The sequence below is a fragment of the Oryzias latipes genome, chromosome 19, assembly GCF_002234675.1.
Source record: "Oryzias latipes chromosome 19, ASM223467v1".
In the NCBI taxonomy this organism is placed as follows: Eukaryota; Metazoa; Chordata; class Actinopteri; order Beloniformes; family Adrianichthyidae; genus Oryzias; species Oryzias latipes.
The window spans coordinates 15,360,901-15,383,106 of record NC_019877.2 but is presented as its reverse complement, the minus strand read 5'-3'; positions in this window follow the sequence as shown (position 1 = coordinate 15,383,106).

Below are 22,206 nucleotides of genomic sequence, written 5' to 3'. Positions count from 1 at the left end.
CCAAGCAGCACTATAGTGACAAAAGCAATTTTTACTATTAGTTTTTCAGCAGTTTATTCATCCAAATTCTGTACTTCAGGACTTTTTTAAAACAATCATGCTGAGATAATTTAGCACTACAAATCATGATTTTATCGGAAATGTTACATTAGAGCAGTTTTTAAAAAGGTTTAAAAGTCTAAAAAAAGCTCGTTTTTAACTGCACAAAGCTGTAGGCTCTTTTTTTACTGTATTCTGAGATGTAAAAGCCACTCAGTGCAGGTATTATTTACAGTCCGGTTATTACATATTTTTATTAACTCATAAATTCTTCGTAATATGGATAAATGGGTCTGAGCACATTATGTTGCTCCTGTGCTAAATAAAGTTGAAGGAAATTATCACCTACTTTCTCCTTTCCTTTTATCAGTTTACACGCAGGATGCCTGAATGTATAATTCAGTTTTTTCCCTTGTACTGCTGCACTGTGTAAAGATCATTGTATTGGAAAAGAGTCAAATTTGTTTCCACCTCTTTAATACAGTAAAGTCTTGCAAAGTGGTAACAGGAAAGCGGAGGTGTGTGAATGTGTCAACTGGAATAATTTACCTCCAGCTCTGCCCCCTCTGTTGCTCTCATCATAGCCTTAAGGCCCGTACACACCGGGACGAATATTCGCCAGGCGTTATTCGCCAGCGTTTTTCGCCACGTTTTTTGTGTTCACACCCAGGCGATTTTCGCTGACGATGAGCCGAGTGAACATGCAATTTCATTCCCTGACATTAGATGGCGCTTAATGTAAAACAGAAATACTCCTGTACACAAGGTGGCGCTGCGCAACTTTACGCTTCTTAAAGTCGCTTTTCACTCAGAAGAAGAGAGCAAGTATTTATGCGCTTGTCAGAATCATACAAAGAAAAAATGAATATTTCAAGCACCATTTGCTCCAACTGGTGCTTGGTTTGGGGATATTTTAGAATGTCCGTCATTATTTCTTCGCGGCTGTGTAGATGCAACTCGGCGTCTATCTTCTTCGCTGGCATGTGTGCTCAGCAAGGCAGTTTTGTGTTCGAGCGCCCCGAAGTTGTGTTTTACTGTAACTTTAGAGGCTCCAGACACGTGTGCAAAAGCGCCATTCTCATTGGTCGAATAGATTTCGACCGGTGTGCACACTCTCATTGGTGCCCTTTGTTTAGTCACGAGGCGTTAAACGTCGGCGAAAATCGCGCGCGAAATTCGTCCCGGTGTGTACGGGCCTATACAGATTTCCTTTCATTTTTGATTCTTGTCACACATCACACCTGAAACCTTCCTTCACCATTCTAACCTGCTGCACACATTTCTTCACCTCTTTCCCACACTCTGTTGTTTTGGACTGTTACCCTAAGGATTCAAAGTCCTCCACCTTCTTTACCTCTTCTCCTTGTAACCCCACCTTTTTAAGAGTTCCTCTTATTTACACACAGATACTCTGTCTTGCTTTCTGCCCTTTTATTCCTCTCTTTTCTAAAGCAAGCCTCCACCTCTCTAAATTTTCCTCCACTACCTTTTCCCATAAATTCATTGTGTGACTCATCAGTTTGATTACCTTTTTTTATATTTAAACCGTGGTTTCTCTTCTTCTTAAAAAGACGGAACCAGGACACTTCTACTCCATTTCTTAGGCATCCTTTCACTCTTGTTAAACAGTCCAATCAGGAACTCTACTGTCACTTCTCCTAAAAACCCTAATATGCAGATTTGCTATAAGGACCAACTGCCTTCCTTCATCTTTTTTGCTATTTCCTGCTCCACTACAGCTTCCTCTTTTACTCTGTGCTCTCAAACTATGTCTTTATTCATAAGCTCTTCAAAGTACTATCATCAGATGTTTTTAGCCTGATTGCTACATGTTTGTGTACATCTCATTTACAATGCATGGAAGACATGTTGAAGAGCTTTACAAAAAAATCAGTAACAGATCTCCCTGTCTGGGTCCATGCAATCATTCAGAGACTCTCCCTGCACAGTGAGCTTCACTTCTGCTGAGGGAGCTGCATCTGAATGACGGCCGGCTTCCACTGTGTTCCATGTCTCTGCAACCCAGTTTGAAAATTTACTCTCACAGTAACCCAAGAGTACGGTGGCCCAGAAGGGTCACAACACAACACAACACATTAACTTTACACACAACACATTAACTTTACACACAATACATTAGCTTAACACACAACACATTAACTTTACACACAACACATTAACTTTACACACAACACATTAACTTTGGCCCAGAAGGGTCACAACACAACACATTAACTTTACACACAACACATTAACTTTACACACAACACATTAGCTTAACACACAACACATTAACTTTACACACAACACATTAACTTAACACACAACACATTAACTTTACACACAACACATTAACTTTACACACAACACATTAACTCAACACACAACACATTAACTCACAACACAACACAATAACTCACAACACAACACATTAACTCACAACACGACACATTAACTCACAACACAACACATTAACTCACAACACAACAAATTAACTCACAACACAATAACTCACAACACAACACATTAACTCACAACACAACACAATAACTCACAACACAACACATTAACTCACAACGGAAGTAAAGCTGCAATGGAAGTGCTTTTATTCTGAAATTTCCACTGGGCTGAGTGGCTAACTGCCTAACAGAAAGTAACGTCACAGTGAGCTGTGGAGGGAGCATGACTAAGCTCCTTATGAAGACAGGCACACAGGTGAATTAAATCAGGTGATTGCACTGCTGTGATGAGCTGCCAAGGTGGAGTGGCCTAGGATCATGACACATACCCCTACAAGCTGGCCATGCCCTGCTCAGCTATGACGTTCTGACAACATTTCTAACAGTATTTAGAGTCATTCCAAACAGCCATCCTCTGATCAGGCTCATTAGACCCACAGCATCCTATTAGTCTAGTAAGTTGCTCAGATGCTGTTTCTCCAATCTGTGAAGACATAAACCCCACAAGGAGATGTTAAAGAGCCAGTGGAAATAGGTTGATTTCCTCGCCAACAACTTCTGGTGCAGGCGTCTTCTGTCGACCATGTCTAAAAAGTCTCTACTTCTTCCATTCTAAGTTAATCCATTCAACATACCTACTATGTGTCCTTTACTCCTTCCTTTCTTGTCTCTTGCTACAACATGCCTTCCACCTCTCCTTTCTAGATCAGTTGTTGTTACCTCGGGCTACGATGGATCCCGTAAGAAAGTTCTGTTTATTAATTATTTTAGCTTTATTTTATATTGAATTATCTTTTTGACACTACCCTCTGCATTTACCCAGACTTGGGACTGTTACAACGAAGCACTGGATTGTGCCCCCTTGTGGTTGCATTACTATTTGTGGCTCCATAAAATTTTTTTATTTCTTAAAGATCATAAATGATTTTTCTTTACTTGTATGATATGTTTTGGCTGCATTAGTATTTGATTATAACCTTATATATATATATATATATATATATATATATAGAATTACATGTTTTGGTTCCATTTATGTTATGTTTGTTGATGAGATAGTTTGTTATATTTAACTAAATAATTTTTCCAAGGAATGGGAATAAGAGGCTTTTGTAACAATTTGTCAGCAGATTAACAACTTATAATATATGTCCGATATGTCGGAAGATTGCAGGTTCGATTCCTGCCTTGCCCGCCCATGTGTCAAAGTGTCCTTGGGCAAGACACTGAACCCCACCTTGCCTCTGGTGGAAGGTTGGTGCCAGAGTTCAGCAGTGGAGCCGCCTCCAATGGGAGCCCCAGCATAACTTCCGGTGCTCTGAATGGTGTTACTTGGATATTGGTTCCTTTTAGTAATGTCTTTAACTTTCTTGCAAAACCAAAATCTATTAGTTTTATCCTCAAAGATTCTTCTTCAGCAAACATAATGTTGTCCAATTTGATATCCCAGACGCCGGGTACACCTTAGACCAGGGGTCAGCAACCTGTGTGCGGCGCATGCGACTCTCTTTGCTGCAGCTCTCTGTGGTTTTGTAAAATAACTATTATGTTCTAAGATTGTCTTGGTGCCTTTAACACCATCAAAATGTGCAAGCGGGCAAAATAAACTTGCAGAGGGGGGTATCTGCCCACTCCACGTGTTTTATTTTTTTCCTCGTAGTTTCCGCGTAAAATCAATGATATTTGGGCGCCCTGACTATCGTGTCAACCTGCTGCACCGATGACTGTATTTTGCACCCTCTGTGTAGAGTACACTGAGGGATGTGAACAGGTGAACAGGTAGAGAGGAAAAGCAGGTGGTGAGGCTGGGGAGGGGCTTTGACTCACCGCTTATGATTGCAGAGGATGTTGCGGCTCCCTGTGTTTTCATTTCTGTGGGAAACTGAGCCAAATGACTCTTTGAGTGATAACGGTTACAGACCCCTGGCCTAGACGGTCTGTCGCAAATCTCATGGAGGGGGAGCAATTGCGATAAATACCCCGACTCCCTCCCGGGATGCGAGCTGGCGGCCAGACAGAGACCCCCTGCAGGATGGGGAGCCAGCCTGCTCGGGCCTCCTGAACCTTATGATATGTTTTTATTTTCATCGAGACAATAATTATGAATCAGGTCCCCTGGTTTTACTCTAACAGCCACACAACCTAACTTAGTCCGCTATTATATTTTCATGTGAAAAAAATCGCCTAAATTATGCCTAAAGCCATTTTTACCCATAAATTTAGAGCCAAATCCGCCAAATTGGGCGGAAAAACCGCCAATCTGGCAACACTGCCTTGGGCAATGGGGTCACCAATTTCATACCCAGCAAAAATTACTTGTCTCGCATGTGATGCTTGTTTCACTGAATGCGGGTTCTTGAATGCGCTTTATTCATATGGTGTTGTATGGTGGACTTGGTGTCATATAATTTCAGGTGGGCACAAACCACAATTATTAATTTCTTCTTCACTATCAACTGTCAAACAGTTGGCACTTGGATTAAAGAGGATGCCATCCAGATGTCACTACCAAATTTGAGTCCTTGATTGGCAAAAAATCAACCTGCTTGCTTTTTAACGCCCATTCAGTGGCCACACATTGTGTATATAGACCAAAAAATGGACTTACGAACTTGCATAGCAACACATGAATGCAAAAGTTTTGTATCCCGAAGCCCGGAACTCTCATTTACGCTCGTTTACATAGACTTTTTTACTGGAAGTGGTCGTGTGGTCGTGCGCATTGCTGAGTCCAGTGTGAAGTCAGCATTACACCTCAAGATTAACCACCATACAAAATCTTCTTAAAGACTTTTAACCAAACAAACAATCTCTCTTCAAACTTCTCAGCGAGTAACCTCGTAAGAAAACCTACTGACAACCAAAAACCCTCTTCTCTCTGAGTGCACCTCCGATTATACCTCTGCTAGATAAGTTGTTGAGCTGCGTTTGTGGCCAGACAAGCTGCACAGCAGACTTGGGTCAAGGGATGGCGTTCACTAGGCTGTGGAACGTATCAGGGCATAAAACTCTCTGCTCTCAACACTCTACCACTCACAAAGTTTTTATTTTTATTTTATTATTTCAAGTTCTCTACAAAACACCATTACACATACAAAATGTCTTTTTCTGGCAGCCCCTTAAGAATTGTAGATGTTTGGTTTGTAATTTTCTTTTCACTCTAAAATCAATATCTTCTGCCGCAGTCTTGACTGAACCCGCTGAAGCGTGTTTCTTAACCTAATGGACCCACAAGTCCCCATCTGTTAGTGAAAGAGATCTCAACCGGGACTTTTTCTGTCTGTCCAAACATGGTGTAGTAAACAGGAAAAATCTTGTTTTTTTTTTCCGATTGGATTTCCATGAAACAAGCAAACAACTATAAGACAAATATGTGGCCATTAAAGTGTACATATAAAGACCAAAAACAAAACAGAAGAAAGCTACAGCATCTCAGTAAAAGATGGATGGTAAACATAAAAAGAAAATGACCCGATCCCTACATAGACGTGTTATCCCTACCATGACAAAGGTGGATAAAGGTGAAGAGGATTTCATGTAATCCATAGACACCAGTGAAGATCACAAATCATTGAAGAAAAACGGTTTAGTGCACTGTCTAGTGGGTCTAGATGACCCCACTCCCAATGTTGCCAGTGCCTAGGATAGTACAAGCGTTACAAGCATAATTTTGTTTGTCATTTTTACTCTACATAAATTCAAATGAGGCTGTATGGTGGCGCAGTGGTTAGTGCTCTTGCCTCACAGCAAGAAGGTCCCTGGTTTAAGTCCCAGCTGGGGGACCTGAACCAGAACATCAATGAGGGACCTTTCTGTGTGGAGTCTGCATGTTTTTCCCGTGCATGTGTGGGTTTTCTCCAGGAACTCCGGCTTCCTCCCACCGTCCGAAAACATGCTTCATAGGTTCATTGGGTAATCTAAATTGTCCCTAGGTGTGAATGTGTGGCAGCCCCATGACCCTGAAAGGGAATAAACAGAAGAAGATGAATGAATTAATAAAGTCAAATAAATAATTGGACGTATTTTACTGAGATTGATGATTGGGTATAGTCACTGTACATTTTTGATCCATTTTTTTTCTGGAAGGATTAAATAAAAATCTTGAAGAACATCAGATCCAGTAATCCACCAACGGCGGGAAGGGTCTCAGACTCCCACACCTGGGGGAGCTTGTCATGTCTGACATGACGCTGCTTTGATATGAATTGCGAGTGAAGGTGTTCTAACTCTTTCCTCAGTTAGAATATGCTTTTTTGTTGATTTACATTAACAGAATATCTTTTAAAGTACCACATTTGCTCTGATTGTTTTGATTTATATCTTTAATCTCTCAAAGTCGTCAACATTATGATACAATGTCCATATATCCAAAAATGAAAAAAGCTTTATGGATGATCTCATTTTAGAGTGTGTTTTATTGCTTTTGCTGCTGCTTTCCTTTTTCTGGTTTATCCGCTAACTTTGCTTTGGGTCAAATGATGCATACCTTCTTGAATAGAACAACTTTTGAACTGTTAAATAAAACCTTTACAACATTTGCCAGACACATCGACCTTGGACCATCACTGACAGAGAAGGCTAGATTGAAGAGAAACAGGAAAGAGGAGGCAGGGTGGATAGAACAGGGATATATGTTGTGGTTACTCATAAAATGGTGAAAGCTGAAAAGAAAACACGTTTTTAAGCACACAAAACTGCGATGGGACTTGATGAACTTTGGTGTGTGGGGGTGGGATAGACAGAGACAACAAGAGAAAGATCTAACAAGGTTTTTAAACAAATTTGGCATGAACGCGATGCGCAATGGCTTTAGGTTGAATTCATTTGCTACTGTGCCTGTGGGTTTGCTTGGACAAATAGTCGAAGGGCCAATTGATGCAATAATTTAGGCTATGCCCGAATTAATTCCCTACTCTATAACTACTAAAAAAACTATACAGTGGAGGACTGTCTACAGCTCTGGATTTAAAAAATAATTTGTACACCATTCTCACTTTTTTTTTAAGCAGTAAATATGACATCACAGAGTTCCTTAAATAAAAACCTAATAGATGTGAACATTTATAAAGAGTATTTGTGAATTGACTGTGTTCTGATGATGGAAACTTGGATGATTTATACAAAAATAATTAAAATAGGATACTTTTCTTCACATAAAAAAATGTTCAAATGCATAGTGGTCTATTGGCAATCTAGTGAGCATCAATGCACATTGTTTTTTTTCGCAGAAATTTCCAGGGCACTTGATTTTGAAATTTTAGATTCAGATAGTTCTACTAAATGGTGAACAGAATTCTAACACAACCAATCAAGTGAATAGAAATAAAAAAGACTCACATCCGTCTGCAGTTATCTCTTATTTTTTTTACTTTAGTAACACATGTGGAACCAGAACAAGACCATAATTTGCTTTTTTCTGACATCCCTTGAAAGTTTTAAACACAACTTCTTTACTTCTAGTTTTTTGAAAAAGAGTTTATATGCTTATCCAACTTCTAAAATAAGCCATTAAGAGCTCTCATAATTTGAAATCTTGTCTTATTGTCCAGTAGCTGCAATAAGATATTCTATTGTCCCACTCTCTGACCTTTTCAAACAATCATAGAAAATATGAAGTTATTAGGTTTTCTTGAGCTTCAGCTGGGCCTCACTGAAGATTACCTGGAACTAAATTGTGTTAGAGTGATGTACTTATTCTCTGAGCTAATTAAAACTGGAAATGACCTCTAAAGTTCTGCAAGGCATTATTTAGCTAAAAAACGTCAGCCACCAGACAAATAAATGCAAGAACTAGCACGCACACAGCATCAAGTTTGTCAGTCTGTGAGAAGGATTTCCAGATCTTTAACCCCTGACAGGATAAGCAACACTGGAGATGTATTCACAGCCCTAATCCTACCTTGGTGTTCACTCCACTGGGTGCCTGCATTTTTTATTTTCACATATTTTTCTGCTTTTTATCACATCAACCTCAAATGGACCTGAATCCTTTTTATACCCTCAAACAGCATCAGGATAACATTGGCCTCAGCAATCTGATTTATGCAAGCTTTGGTTGAAACAATGCCCTTTATTTTTAAACCAGATCTGTCATAATAAATGGATTGTGTGTCACCACCAATGTTCATTCTCACAGTCTGATCTGACGCCAATGTCTGCATGGTTGGGTAGGGGCTTTAAAACAATGCTTCTAAATAACTGTAAAAGAAAAAATATTATTTTAATTCTATTGCTCTTATGAATTCCAGTTTACTGTCTAACTTTCGTCATGAGGAGTCAGTCATGAGATAAACACAGAATTGTCTGCCAGTTTACCTCCTAAAATCTCCCCTGCACCCTGATGCAGTAGTTCTTTGCTTATCTCAGTGTCACACAATCCCCCCTGCACCTCTCACAATGTGAAACTGCTGCTTTTTCACAGCGCTTGAAGAGGGAGTACGAGTGGAACGAGCCCTCCGAGATTCCAAGCACCATCAGCATTAATGCAGCCGTTCTCCATCTGCAGTTACATTGTGACTCACGCCAAGGTAACCTGCAGCATGGTGAATTACACAATGTTTGGTACTGGTTTTCCTCTTGATCCAGTTTTCAGCATGTTTTGCTTGTTATCAGCCGCACACATTCTCTTTATGTGAAGAATAGATGAGCTCAGATGTGTACCTTCCATGATTTTAGATAATTACTTTAGAGCAAACATACTTCAAACCTTTATCCAAGGTTCAAAATCCAACAGGTAATTATGCATTTGTGATAGGACATAGAAGACAAGAACTCAGCTGGGTAAAACAAGAAAACTTGCACTAGTGTCCATGTTCACTCATTAAGCTGTAATCTCATCTTCTGTTTTACTGTTTCTCTCAAGTTTTGCGGAACTAAAGTTTTGTATCTTATTTAACTTACAATGACTTTTTTTTTCTTTCACACTTGAATTTCTCAGAACAGTCAGTGGAATTATCTGACCCTGAAGGTGTTTTTTTGGGCTTCTGGTTTCCTTTAACTTTTGAGGGTAAGGTTTATCTTCATTCTCTGATACAATTTGATATTAATTTTCCCTTAGCCAATAACTGTCAAAGTGGATGCTAAAACATTTGTGCCAACTTCAGTCTCATCCAACTTATCCAAAGGATTCAGGTCCATATGAGTTGGATGTGGTGGGAAAGATCCAGCAATCTTAAAAAAACAAAACCCCTCCTTCGCAATCAGATTGCAAATAAAACAGAATCCCCCCCCACCCCCAACTAACTGTCCAGCCACACAAAAACCCCAGAAAGAAACATCAGTGTCATAATGAATCAGACCCCAGCTTTCAGATAAAAACCAGACCTTTTTGCAAGACTCATAGTGTCATGTTCTGACAAGATGCAGAAAAGTTAGTTCAGATTGGACAACTGTACACGTCTTATGCCTTGTCTTTCAGAGTAACAGATTCAATGGCCTCTGTTCGCAAGTGCCTGCCTTGGAACTAGTATGAAGCAAACCACTTCAAGCAGCGTTTACCTCCAACAGCACACACAGATAAAAACCAGATTACCTCAAATTTCAATTGAAATTTAAAATGTGACCTTTTTCTGGTGACTTTAAATAGAACTATGTGGAATATAAATGTTGCATTTTTTGTAACTCCTCTATTCTAAACCTTCCTTTGTATTCTTTTTTAGTTTTAATTTTTTAGCTATTTTACACAATAAAATTGCTGCCAAGAATGTCATAAAATATTTTTTTATAATAAGGCTTCTAAATTAATTAGTTTTAGGGCTTAAACATTTTCATTTGATAGTGAGCCATTTCTCAGGAAGCCGCAGAAAATGTTAAAATGAAGTAAAATTCTAAAACATTGGAAGTGCTGAGAGCAGCAGTGCATGCTGAAACACCACAAAATATGTTTAAAACAAAGGGGGCCCTTTCGTTAATATTTATGAGCCAGCGCTACAGACTTCTGATGTGTCCACTGGTCTCTGGTATTGATCACGAGGAAAGTTCCATTTGCAGAGGCCAGAGAAGTCAGATATGTGTAGTCCAGACCCACAAGGTCAGTGTTGACAAATTAGTTTGTTGATGGGTCAGTGAGAGGGGTTACATGCCCCCCCAGGGAGGAGTTCTGGGGTCAAGTTTGAGCTAATCCAAGCACTCTGTGTTGCAGCACATACATTGGAAAATGCTCCTTTGCAGTGTTGCATCACATTTTCGTTAAACAAAATATGAGAAAAAAAAGGTTTTAATAAAACTGTATCTACAATTTGAGTAAAGGTAATTCGTTTTTATTTTTTTCTTTATGTGCTGCTTTCTCCTGAAAATTATTTTGTAACAATGCAAAGCATGTGTGCTATACATGAAAATGTGTTGTACAGGATGCTGTGTGTGTGTGTGTGTGTGTGTGTCCTTATTTCACTCCATTACCTCCCGATTGATTGAAGGGTGGGATTGATGTGTTAATCCGTTCTCCCGGCAGAAACAGTCCTGTCTTTGGAGACGCAGAAGTTTTGCACTCTCTAGCGCTAACTGGAAAATGAAGTAATCAAGCTGAGAGCTTGACGAGGCTCGTCGTTCGCCTTGTAGTTTTCTCAAAGCCTTTGATCAAGGACTGCTTAGGTTTCGAATTAACGGCTGGTTACCTTTCAGAGACCACACTAAGCACACGGCTACTTTGGGGATTTAGGCCGCTTTAATGCCTGTTTTCCAAGCTTATCTGTGGTATTTGAACCAATACGTTAGCAGAGGTCCATGGTGTGTTGCCAACCACCACACAAGTAGACATTGCAAAGCTCAGTAATGGTGATCGTCATGAAGTTTTGATTAAACATAACTGTTTTTTTTTGCTAACAGGAAAGTTTGGTGAGTTCTCGCACTTTCTTCAGACTGTTTTAAAGGCCCTGTCCAATCATCTTTTGATTTATTTTAAAAGCGCTCACAGTTGTCTTTTAATTATGGTGATGCCATTTTTATTCACACAAAAAAAAACAACCTGTGTTGTTTTCGAGGACATAGTTTCTGCAAAGCTACAGTAGTTCATGAGAATTTCCCCTCTAAGTTGTGGGCGGAACCATTGACATGGACCATGTTGCTCTCCCTGTTGCTAAGAGCTCCCTGTTTACTCTCTCTCCAGCTAGTTTACAGCCCCTTACAATCTTAATCTAACATTACCGGTGTAGGTACCATAACCATTCGGCCTGCAACAACCGTTCGGGGTCCTTCGACTAGTGCTGACGTTGCATTATGTGATTGGCTGTCCGTTGGTCTGATAACGTGTCAGATAGTGATTGGTCTGGACAAATGACTATACTACCATAGAAGAAGATATTATGGGGTCTGTTGTAAACAAACAGCTCAGACACAGAGCGAGATTATCTTCTAAACGTGCTTTTATTATTATGATTATTTTTAATTGAATTTGCAGCCAAATGGACTGCGGTCTGAACCCTTCTCCGGACTGCACACTATAAAAAAGCACCTTCCCTGCCTGCGAACACGAAGCTACGAGACTCCAGCTGCTCTGATCAGAGACACTGTTCGCTTGTGTGGAGCAGAAGGTTCATTCTGACAGCCATAGATCTTTTAACAAAGTGGGTTGTGGCAAAATCTCTTTAAACGTTACAAAGAATAATCTCAGACATAACTTATGAAGGAAAAGGAAACGTGAAATGAAAATTTGAAGAGCCCGAGCAGATCTCCACGCTACGTAGTTTGTCCAAGTGGGGTTACCGTAGTGTGACGTTATCCTCAGTCGAAAGGACCCCGAACTGTAGTTGTAGGCCGAATGGTTGTTACCTACACCAGTGCAACAAAAATGGCGAGCAATCTTGGTGCTATCCAGGCATTCAGTTTTAAACCAGGAGTGGATGTATCAGAATGGAGCGGAGAAGATGTCACAAATAAGCTCTTTTTCAAATAGCATTTTTGTAAAATAGAATAAACTATTACATTATTTTAGGGAATACCTTTGTCTGCTGGAGAGCAGGGGTTAAGCTTACCTTGTAGCTCAAAAAAAGAAAAAACCTGGCTTCACATTTTCCAGTGACCAATGCAATACTTACAGAATCTCAACGGTCACACGAAAGTGCGGCTGCTCCCACGATTCAAAGAAAAGAGCAGAGAAAGGTTAAAAGCTCCTGGGGCCTGCAGACACATTTTTCAGGGAGGTGGGTAATAGGATCAGGGCTTCCATAACTCCCCGGAGCAGCCAATCCTCCCTCGTTTCTGCCCGTTTAGCCTTCAAAGAGAAAGTTTGTGTGTCTGTGACGGCTGGTCAGGGGGTTAAGAGGGAAAAGTGCATTTTTTTGGTCACAAACTCAATTTCCTTGGTGAGCTGAAAAGGCCATGCTTTAAAACCCGAAGCATAAAGCCTGTTTAATTTGCCTCACATACTGTATCCTCCTGACCTGCTCCCTCTGGTGAGGATGAAGCGGCTCAGGGTTGCATGGATTTAGGATCCAGTCCTCCTTGAAGTCATAAACTTATGTGAAGCCCAATATTGAGGTTTTACACGCTTTGTTTTATACAAATGAGAGCAAATTATGATCTAATCTCAAATCCAAAACACATTGTGTCTATTTGTTCTATCTGAAAGTATGCTTTTTGGGATTTTGCAAAAAAAAAAGATGGACATTTCCAATTAACCCTCAAAGGGTCAATGAATAACATTTTATTATGTCTTTAAAAATACTATATCCCTGCGATGTCCCCAGCCGTCACCCGCAAGTGGTGGGGATAGGCTCCGGCAGGCCCGTGACCCCGAAAGGGAATAAACGGATTAGAAAATAAATGAATGAATGAATGAATATCCCTGGGATAAATGTTTATATAATCCTGATCTAGATTAGTAATTGCATTAATTGCTTACACAATATTATGATTCTTGTGAAAGTACATGCTTGACCGCCAAGTTTCAACATTGAATCGATCACATTTGAACTGTCTTTGATAATTAGAGGAGCTCAATTGAGATGCAGTGGAGCTGCAGTTCCTGAGCACCCACCGATAAGATCAGATGACAATGACTGAGTAGGAGACAACAAGGGTGCAGGGTCCCCGAGAGTGACCTCGGCCAGGATTCGCTCACCAGCTGCTGCCTGAAACAGGAAACCCTTGCACCTCTTCTGCCATTCACCTAGAACGCTTACCTTACACACTGCCTGCTCACTCGGCATGTATGTGGATGCAAATACCAACAGTATCCTTTACTAAAGATTCCCCTGCAACCAGGAACTCATTTTAAGGAAAACTGTTTCTGAAAACAACACATTTTGATTTGAATGACACTCTTTTTAAGTTGCTCTTGAAAATTATTCATTCATTTTCTAATCCATTTGTCCCTTTTGGGGTTACAGGGCAGCCAGAGCCTATCCCAGCCACTTGCAGGGGGACATCCTAGACAGGTTGCCAGCCTGTCACAGGGTCACAATCACACACCCATGAGCAATTTAGGGTAACCAATAAACCTATGATGCACGTTTTTGGAGAGTGGGAGTAAGCCAGAGTCCCCAGAGAAAACCCACGAGGAGAACATGTAAACTCCACACAGAATGGTCCCCTTGATGTTCTGTTTCAGGTCCCTCGGCCGGGGCTTGAACCAGGGGCTTTATTACTGTGAGGCAAGAGTGCTGACCTCTGCGCCACCGTCTTACAAACTAATGCTTTGCAATTCTGTTTTACTGGATTTTTTACAAAGTGAAACTTTGTCTTGATGCTCAACTTTTTGAGCTGTAAACTGTTAGGCATGGGGGGATGTAATGATGATTAGGCAACTCTTGTCATGCATGAATTCACTGCTGCACAAAAGTATGGAGAGAAAAAAAAGCTATGCTCCTAAAGCTGTGTCAAGTTTACTGGTATAAAACCCCAATGTTCACGTCCAAAACGTTTACACTAAAGCCGAATAAACAAGGACATTCCATTTGTTTACCCTGATCTTTTATACTAAACTCAGAATATAATAAGAGACCAAAGACTCGATATACCTATGTGGGACAATTAAATTTAAGTGTTCTTAGCCATAAAGCTTTGCTGCTCAACTTTTTAAGATGTAAAGTGGCAGGGATGGTGGTGGTGGGTTGATGATTTGGTTATTCTTGCTGCAACAGAACATGGCACCTCACTGAGTCATGCAAGAACTCACATGTAGGCGAAATTATAAGATGGAGAAAATAAAGTCAAGTTGCCAAGGCTTTGTGAAATTTGCTGGTATAAAAACCCAGTGTTTTTATATATATACGGGGAATTCCTCTTTTTTTGTATAGCTATTGAATATATAACTTAGAATATGATGAGCTAAGAGACTATAAAGACTTGATTTTTATTTGACTTTGCTGAACTGAAAAGGATACCTCGACTTTTCTGGAACAATGAGATTTAAAGGCACTTAGCCTTGATGCTCAACTTTTTGAGCTGTAAACTGTTAGGCATGGTGAGGGAAGGATAATGATTAGGCTGCTCTTGTTGCAACAGGACATGGGCACCTCATAGAGTAATGCACAAACTCACAGATGAAGGAATAGTATGGAGAAAAAAAGTTATATCGCTAAAGTTTGGTCAAGTTTGCTGGTTTAAAAACACAATGTTAATGACCAACAATTTTTACAAAAGACTTGATAAAAGAGGTAGTCTTCTCTCTTAATCTTTTAAATAAAATGTAGAATATGATGGAAAAAGAGGCTGATACTGACAAATAAGGTCTATGACTGATTGTAAAGTATGTAGCCATAAATCGTACAGACAATTAGAAAAGTCATGAAGTCAAGAATGAAATGTGTTTATTAAAATCTATACAGCCTCAGTGACGGTTATGCCATCAGCAGAAACAGATCCATTCAAAGATTGAACTTTGTCCTCTATAGAAACACAATCCTTTAGAAAAGAGGGAGCTGTCATATTTGTAAGTAGAAGGTGCTGTGTTTGTACCAGACGAACATTAAACAATGACCCCACCACGACACCCTCATTTGTCAGAGTGAGACCTACTTTTAAATAAAACATCAAACGAGGACAGGAGGGAAGGAGCCTGTTTGGTTGAGTTGCGTTCCTCACCTCAAAGGTTCGCCAGATGTGGTGGAATAAAGTGACAAATGTACTAGAAACGTTCCTGCTGTAAATCTTTACATCAAAAAGACCTGCTCTACCTAAACAGATAGTCTTAAATCCATTGACAAGGCCTCATAAAGACTTCCATCAGGTTAGTTCATCATGTTAGCTCCCATAAGTAACACTCATTCAATAGCCTTGGGTGATAAATAATTGCTTCGTGGAACCTTGACTTTTATTCTGTTGTTTGCATGCTGTCCCTTCAGTAAGCACTGTGGCACTCTGACAGCTTTAATTATTAACAAACTCCTTTTGCCTCACTGTGTACTCTCCGAGCGAGGACTTGTGTGGCGGGTAAATATGACGCCTCAACAAAAGAAAGCTGTAAACCTACAGGTTTTTGTGTGTGACAGAAATTTTATACAACTCTGAGTATGTAATGATGGCTGTTTTGTGAAGACAGAAAAAAAGTGAAACATTGTTTTCTTTTTGTTTGTTTTGCATCCATTTACTTTTGAGGGCATTAAGACCTCCAAGTGTGATGGGCCAGTGCCTGTAATGAGGGAGGGAGTAAACAGGGAACAGCTCTTATTTATTCATGAGACAAACAAGACTGCACAAAATGGGAATAAGTGTGTGATAATTTATTTAGAGCTATTTGTTTTAGGCCACCTAGGCCAAACTGGCTATCTAACGAGGACTCTTTATCCCAGCTCTCAGTTTTGGGCTTGTTTGTTTTAGATAAACTTTCAGAGTTTATTTTACTTTTTGTTGCCTATAGGTTTGTATTTAGAAATGGGATATAAAAAAGGGTCAAAAGACAAATCTGGCACAAATTTAGAATAAAGTTTGCAAGAACAATAGGAAAACCAATTGTAGTAGGATAAATTCCCGCTCCAAACCTCTTTTGATTGATTGTAAAATTGTTCCCAGTGGTCTTTTAATTATGATTATGCCATTTTAAAGCAAAATAATAAATAAAAACATTGTCTTCTAGTTTCCACAGAGCAGCAGTAGTCATTAGAAACGGTCTGGCATCAACTCTCATCAGCGACTGGGCTTTGGGTTTTTTCACCATGGTCCGAGGGCGGCCGTGGTGCAGCGGTAGGGCGGTAGGGCGGTCGTCCCATGATCGTAAGGTTGCAGGTTCGATTCCCGCCTTGCACGCCCATGAGTCGAAGTGTCCTTGGGCAAGACACTGAACCCCACCTTGCCTCTGGTGGTAGGCGGGCGCCTGTGTTTGGCAGCGGAGCGACCACCAGTGTGTGACTGTGTGTGTGAATGTGTGTGTGACTGGGTGAATGGGTCTGTGACTGTAAAGCGCTTTGTCCTTGTAGGAAGAAAGGCGCTATATAAGTATACACCATTTATTCCATACATACAAGATGTCTTCGGAGGGCCTTACCGCCAATGATTTTAGACTTGTTTCATGCACATTTCCTGTTTCACAAATGCATCTTTTAATCGCATTATCAAGGTCTCCTTAGTGAAATCAAATATAGCTGTTTTCAACCAAGGTTACAAGAGTTGATGAGACATAAGTGTGGCTAGAAACATATTTAACCCTTGTGCTATCTTAGATGACCCCACACTTGCATTGACGTGTTCACCCTACCATGACAAAGGTGGATAAAGGTGGAAATATTTCATGTAATCCATGGACACCAGTGAAGATCACAAATCATTGAAGAAAAAAGGTTCAGAGCACTGTCTAGTGGGTCTAGATGACCCAACTCCCAATGTTAAAGTGCCTAGGACAGCACAATTGTTACTTTAGTAGAAATCACCAGATAAAGAGGTGGATTTGTTAATTGGGTGATCCAAAGTCAGCAAATGCAAGAGAGATTTTTCAGTTTATCTATGAAATAAAACTTTGATTCTAAATCATTTATTTGGATCTTAAACATTGTACTCCAGCGCAAGTTAATATCCAATCTTATGAAAAATGCTCAATACTTTCCAATACTAAGCATTAGGATGTAAAGCCTTAATCGCATACGTTTTTCAACAAACTAATAACAGATTATACCTTTTTATATTAGATTTGAGATATTTGTTTATTAAATAGACTGTAAAGTTCTCTGGATTATTTCTTAAGTAGTAAAAAAAAATTATCATAAAGAAAAGATGAGACCTGTAAATACTGCAAGCTGCAAACGCAGACTTTTTTTGTTTTTGCAAGGATATTATTGCGACACTTGTCCAAGTTTTCTTGGTTTAATCATGCTTTGTGTTCAAATCAGGTTCAGTATTTACCTTTCAGTTTCAGTCATAACAGACTTTAATTGAAAAATAACTCTAAGCTTATTTAAGGGTCTGGTTTTCAGAGTGTTTGTGTTAGCTCATCAGTTTTAACACTCTTCCATTCTATCTTGTTTGAGGTCATTTCACTGTTTCATTTTCTCATATTTAAGTTTAGTCCTTTTTTTCTTCTTTTTGGAGTTTTTTATTGTCTACCTATCCAGATTAATAGTGCCTAATGTTTTTAGTATCACAATTACCTTTAAAATAATCCTTTTTTGATATGCATCAGTACTAAAATCACAAATTCTAATTAGACATTCATATATTCATATTCATTCGTTATTGCCTGCTTTAATACAAAATTTATTTAAATCAATGGAAAAAAACCTTTGGATGGTTTGGGGAAATTATTTGCTCCTTTTTGCCTTCTAATGTTAGGCATTTGAGTTAACTTATTTTGAAAAGCCAACATAGTTTAATGTTAATGTTTAATGTTTAATGTTAATGTTTTATGTTGTTTTTTAGTTAATGTTTTTTCAGAGGCCGACAATTCATAGTTATAAGCTTATGACCACAGATTGAGGTAATACACACACACACACACACATATATATATATAATATATTTGGTGAAATCTCCAAGGAATGGAGGGAAATGTGTATTTTTGAGGACCAAAATTAAAAAAACAAACAAACATATATATATATATATATATATATATATATATATATATATATATATATATATATATATATATATATATATATATATATATATATATATATATATAGACACCTTTTATATATATATATTCTGTGAATTTATGACTTCTTTTTTACAGAGTAAGCATGTTTTCCACAATATATTTACTTCAAAGAGTGGACGCAGTTCTGCTCTGTGACTCTGTAACTACAGTATATGGTTCCAGTGTTGACTGGCAGGGCCGCTTTCTGCTATGAGCAACCAATCTTTTCTTGCATGAGGAAAGTTGGACTGTTTCCCTTTGACAATATAATCTGGTTTAGAGTCCTGGCACTCTGCTTTTCATCCAAACCAAGGAAACTTTGAGCTTGACATGAACACATCTTTAATCTTGTGTCACAATCAATCATCACTTTTTAAAAACCAGCAGCTCTTTTGCAGAAGAAGGATGCGTGAAAAGTGGAGTTAGAACATTTTATATGGGGGGCTGCAAGGGGGGGGGCAGAACACATTGGAAGGGTGGCCAATGAAATAGAAGTAGAAGTCCGTTACAAAAACAGGGTGAAAATCACGTAAAATAGATTTTTTTTATTGATTTCTTAATTTTCGTCAATAATGATACCAATATTGACTCAAAAATTGTGGGCTGCTCCACCAGTTTTTTGCTAGAGGAGCAGATGCCCCCCTTAAACCCTGCAGCAACAGAAACGATACCTGCTTCCATACAATCTTAGTTGTAAATTTTGTGTTGTCTGCTGTACATTGCAAAGAGTGGCTCTGTGATTTACAGCTGCCATGCAAAAGCAACAGTTAAATGGTTTTTCATAATAAAAGCTTTTTTCCGTGGACTTATTTAAAAGTAAAACTTAAAATTAACCCATTTTAAAAGTAAAAAGAGGAGTAATCCATTTTGTTAGAGAAGGAAAAAATTCCATTGTGACCAAAAAATAAAAGGAAAAAAAAAAATTCTTGTCATCTCCAGAGAAAGTTTGATGATAAATTGAGGACTTAAGTATGCCACACTCTGTTTTATGTATCTTAGATTGGATTACTTGCACGCCGAGTGAGAATCAAACCGAAAGTTTGCCACTCAGTTCTGAAGTATTAAAATCTTTCTTTGGAAAGAACCCCTGACTGATGAAGCAAACTTGAACCTGAATGAATGACTCAGTCACCCTTTTTGTTGTTTTGATAAGGGCTCTACACGGAGCGTGCCTGGTGAAGATATTTGCCCAGACTAGGTCAGGGATTAAAGGCTTTTCTTATAGGAAGAAGAGAAAACAGAGGTTTGATCCCTTCCTTGTCCTTCCGCGGGGCAGAAGTGGGTGGCATTCAGCATCAAAGCAGAGGGCAGTATTTGTGAAGGACTCTGTGACACAGTGTTGAGCCACGTCTGCAGTGAGTTTGTCTGCGTGCGAGGAGATGAAGAAGCAAACCAGTCTGGGTGTGTGCAAGAGCTCTCAGTACTTTTCTCCTCTTCAAAGAAATGTGTCTTTAATCCAGTGCCGTCATCGTTTTGCATGGACCAAAATGCTCTGGGCACTTTGCATGCATATGCACATGTGAGCTCTCTCCCTTGTTTTTTCTTGTTTCGATGCAGTTTGGCCATCGTGACTGGTGCTTCTACAATGAATATTTGTGCAAAACAAACTCAGACTGGCATGTCTGAGGAAAGGTGAGGTTGGATTGAGGTTTTTGGGTTCTACTTTGGTACAAAGTACAGTCAGTGCATAACAATGGGGCACCAGTGAGGCCCTCAAGAAAAACTGATGGACCACCCAAATAAGTAGCCCCCTCTTTTCTAAATCCTGTTAAATTCCAATAAACCGTATAGACACCTTCAATCAAGCCACAAATGTAAATACAAATACATTCAATATGAAAAGAAAAAAAAAGATGGAAAGCAAACCTGCAATTCCATTCTCAACTTGTGGGGGCAGCATAATACAAAAAAGTAAAATACACACCTTTATTAAGTTATGGTAACCCTAACCCAGAGAAGTAAACAAACAATGAGGGTTCAATTAAACCTATTTAAAGTCCTTTTTGAACTGATTTCCGTGTGGAAAATACAGTTAAGTGTTTGACACTTTGTAAAGTTTGAATCTGCAATCCCATCAAGGGTTAGCGCTTTGGAATGTGAGAGCAGGTTTTCAGGTGCTCACATTAGTAGAAGAAATGCTACAAAAGCCAATGATAGACAAGGTAGCAGAGTAACCCTTGTGCCATCCTAGGCAGTTTACCATTTGGAGTTGGGTCATGTAGACCCACTAGACAGTAAACTTCACTTTAACCCTTTGCTTGACAGTTTTTTTTAGACATTTAAAAACTCCAGCATAATCTGCACAAATTTACAAAATCTGCAATTTGTAAATATTTATTTCTTAAAAAATTAACTTTCACAATTGTAGGCTACTTTACCCCACCATGCCTTGCCAAAAGCCTTTATTTTTTTTTAATCTTTCTTTAAAAAGATTTTTAATTAATTGGTAGAAATAAGTGACAAGCACATATCTGAAGGAAAGATCCTAAAGATTTTATAAGCTAAACTCATAATTAATGTGACAAAAAGCACTTCCTTAAATTAAAATGTCCATGCTTTATAGCTGATGCCGCAACTGATTTTCTCTCCATCACAGACTCAGCAGGTTCTGGCAGTCCTGTAAATGTCTTTCAGTCCCTGACATATTCTGTTAAAGCACACGTGACAAGAAATGTTAACACACATTGACCGTTCATTGTTAATGCTTTCATTTGTTTACTATCAGATGGGTCAGAAAGGTGCTTTGTTAAGAGTTAAAAACGTTTTTGTTGAGTCACTTACAAAACATAAAACTTAAACACTATTAATTTAGTGGTATTTGAAAAAAAATACACATTTTTGTTTTCTATCTCATTTGTACACATCATCAGCAAAAGTTTTTTTTTAAATATTTATTTTTTTAAGCAAGATTTTCAAACACTAATAAAACATTACTCATAATAATAAGAAAAAATAGTTTTTCTATCGCTGCATAGCCAAAAAATGATCAGGGTTACTCTTGTGGTGTTAATGCTTTGAGAAAAACGTCAAGAATGATTTCTGCTGGGCTTCTGCATGCTTTTTTTTCAGATTTAAACGTACACAAAAACAAAATAGGGTGTTCTTTTTTTTTTTTTGTTAAAGAAAAGGTTCTGAGCCGAATCCATTCTGACAGGACCGGTCTGCAGGTCGTCCCACAGCAGATGTTGTTTTATCTGTTTCTCTTTCATAGGAAGCTGCCCTTCAGAGAGTCAAGATGAAAACTGTCTGTGTTTATTACTGCTAGGAACCATCACCAAGGGGGCCCCCGCCGACCCGCCAAGGGAGGAATAACAAGCAAACCCGAGGAGTCAACAAATGGACAGCAGTCTACAGTTCGCTTTATGCAGAAGTCCCACTTCCTTTCAGCACTGGCTGTCCACACAAGCTTCAGAAATCTGTCGACTTTCAACAGGTCTCCTCCACTCATCGGAGTTCATTTGCTAAGTGGCTGTCAGTGCAGTTTTCCAAATAAGCCGGCCGACTGCAGGAGGAAAAGGTCAAGAGCTAAGAAAACATGTAGCTTTAGGAAGGGGGGTGGTTAGACATGAGCAATTCAGCCTCAAGATGTTAGTAATCTACTGTTCCTACAATATTGTCGTCTAAAGTTACTCTGTGGAGGGGCATTGGGGGGGGGGGGGGGGGGGGGGGGGGGGGTTGTATGTTTTAAGCCAGATCATTATTTGA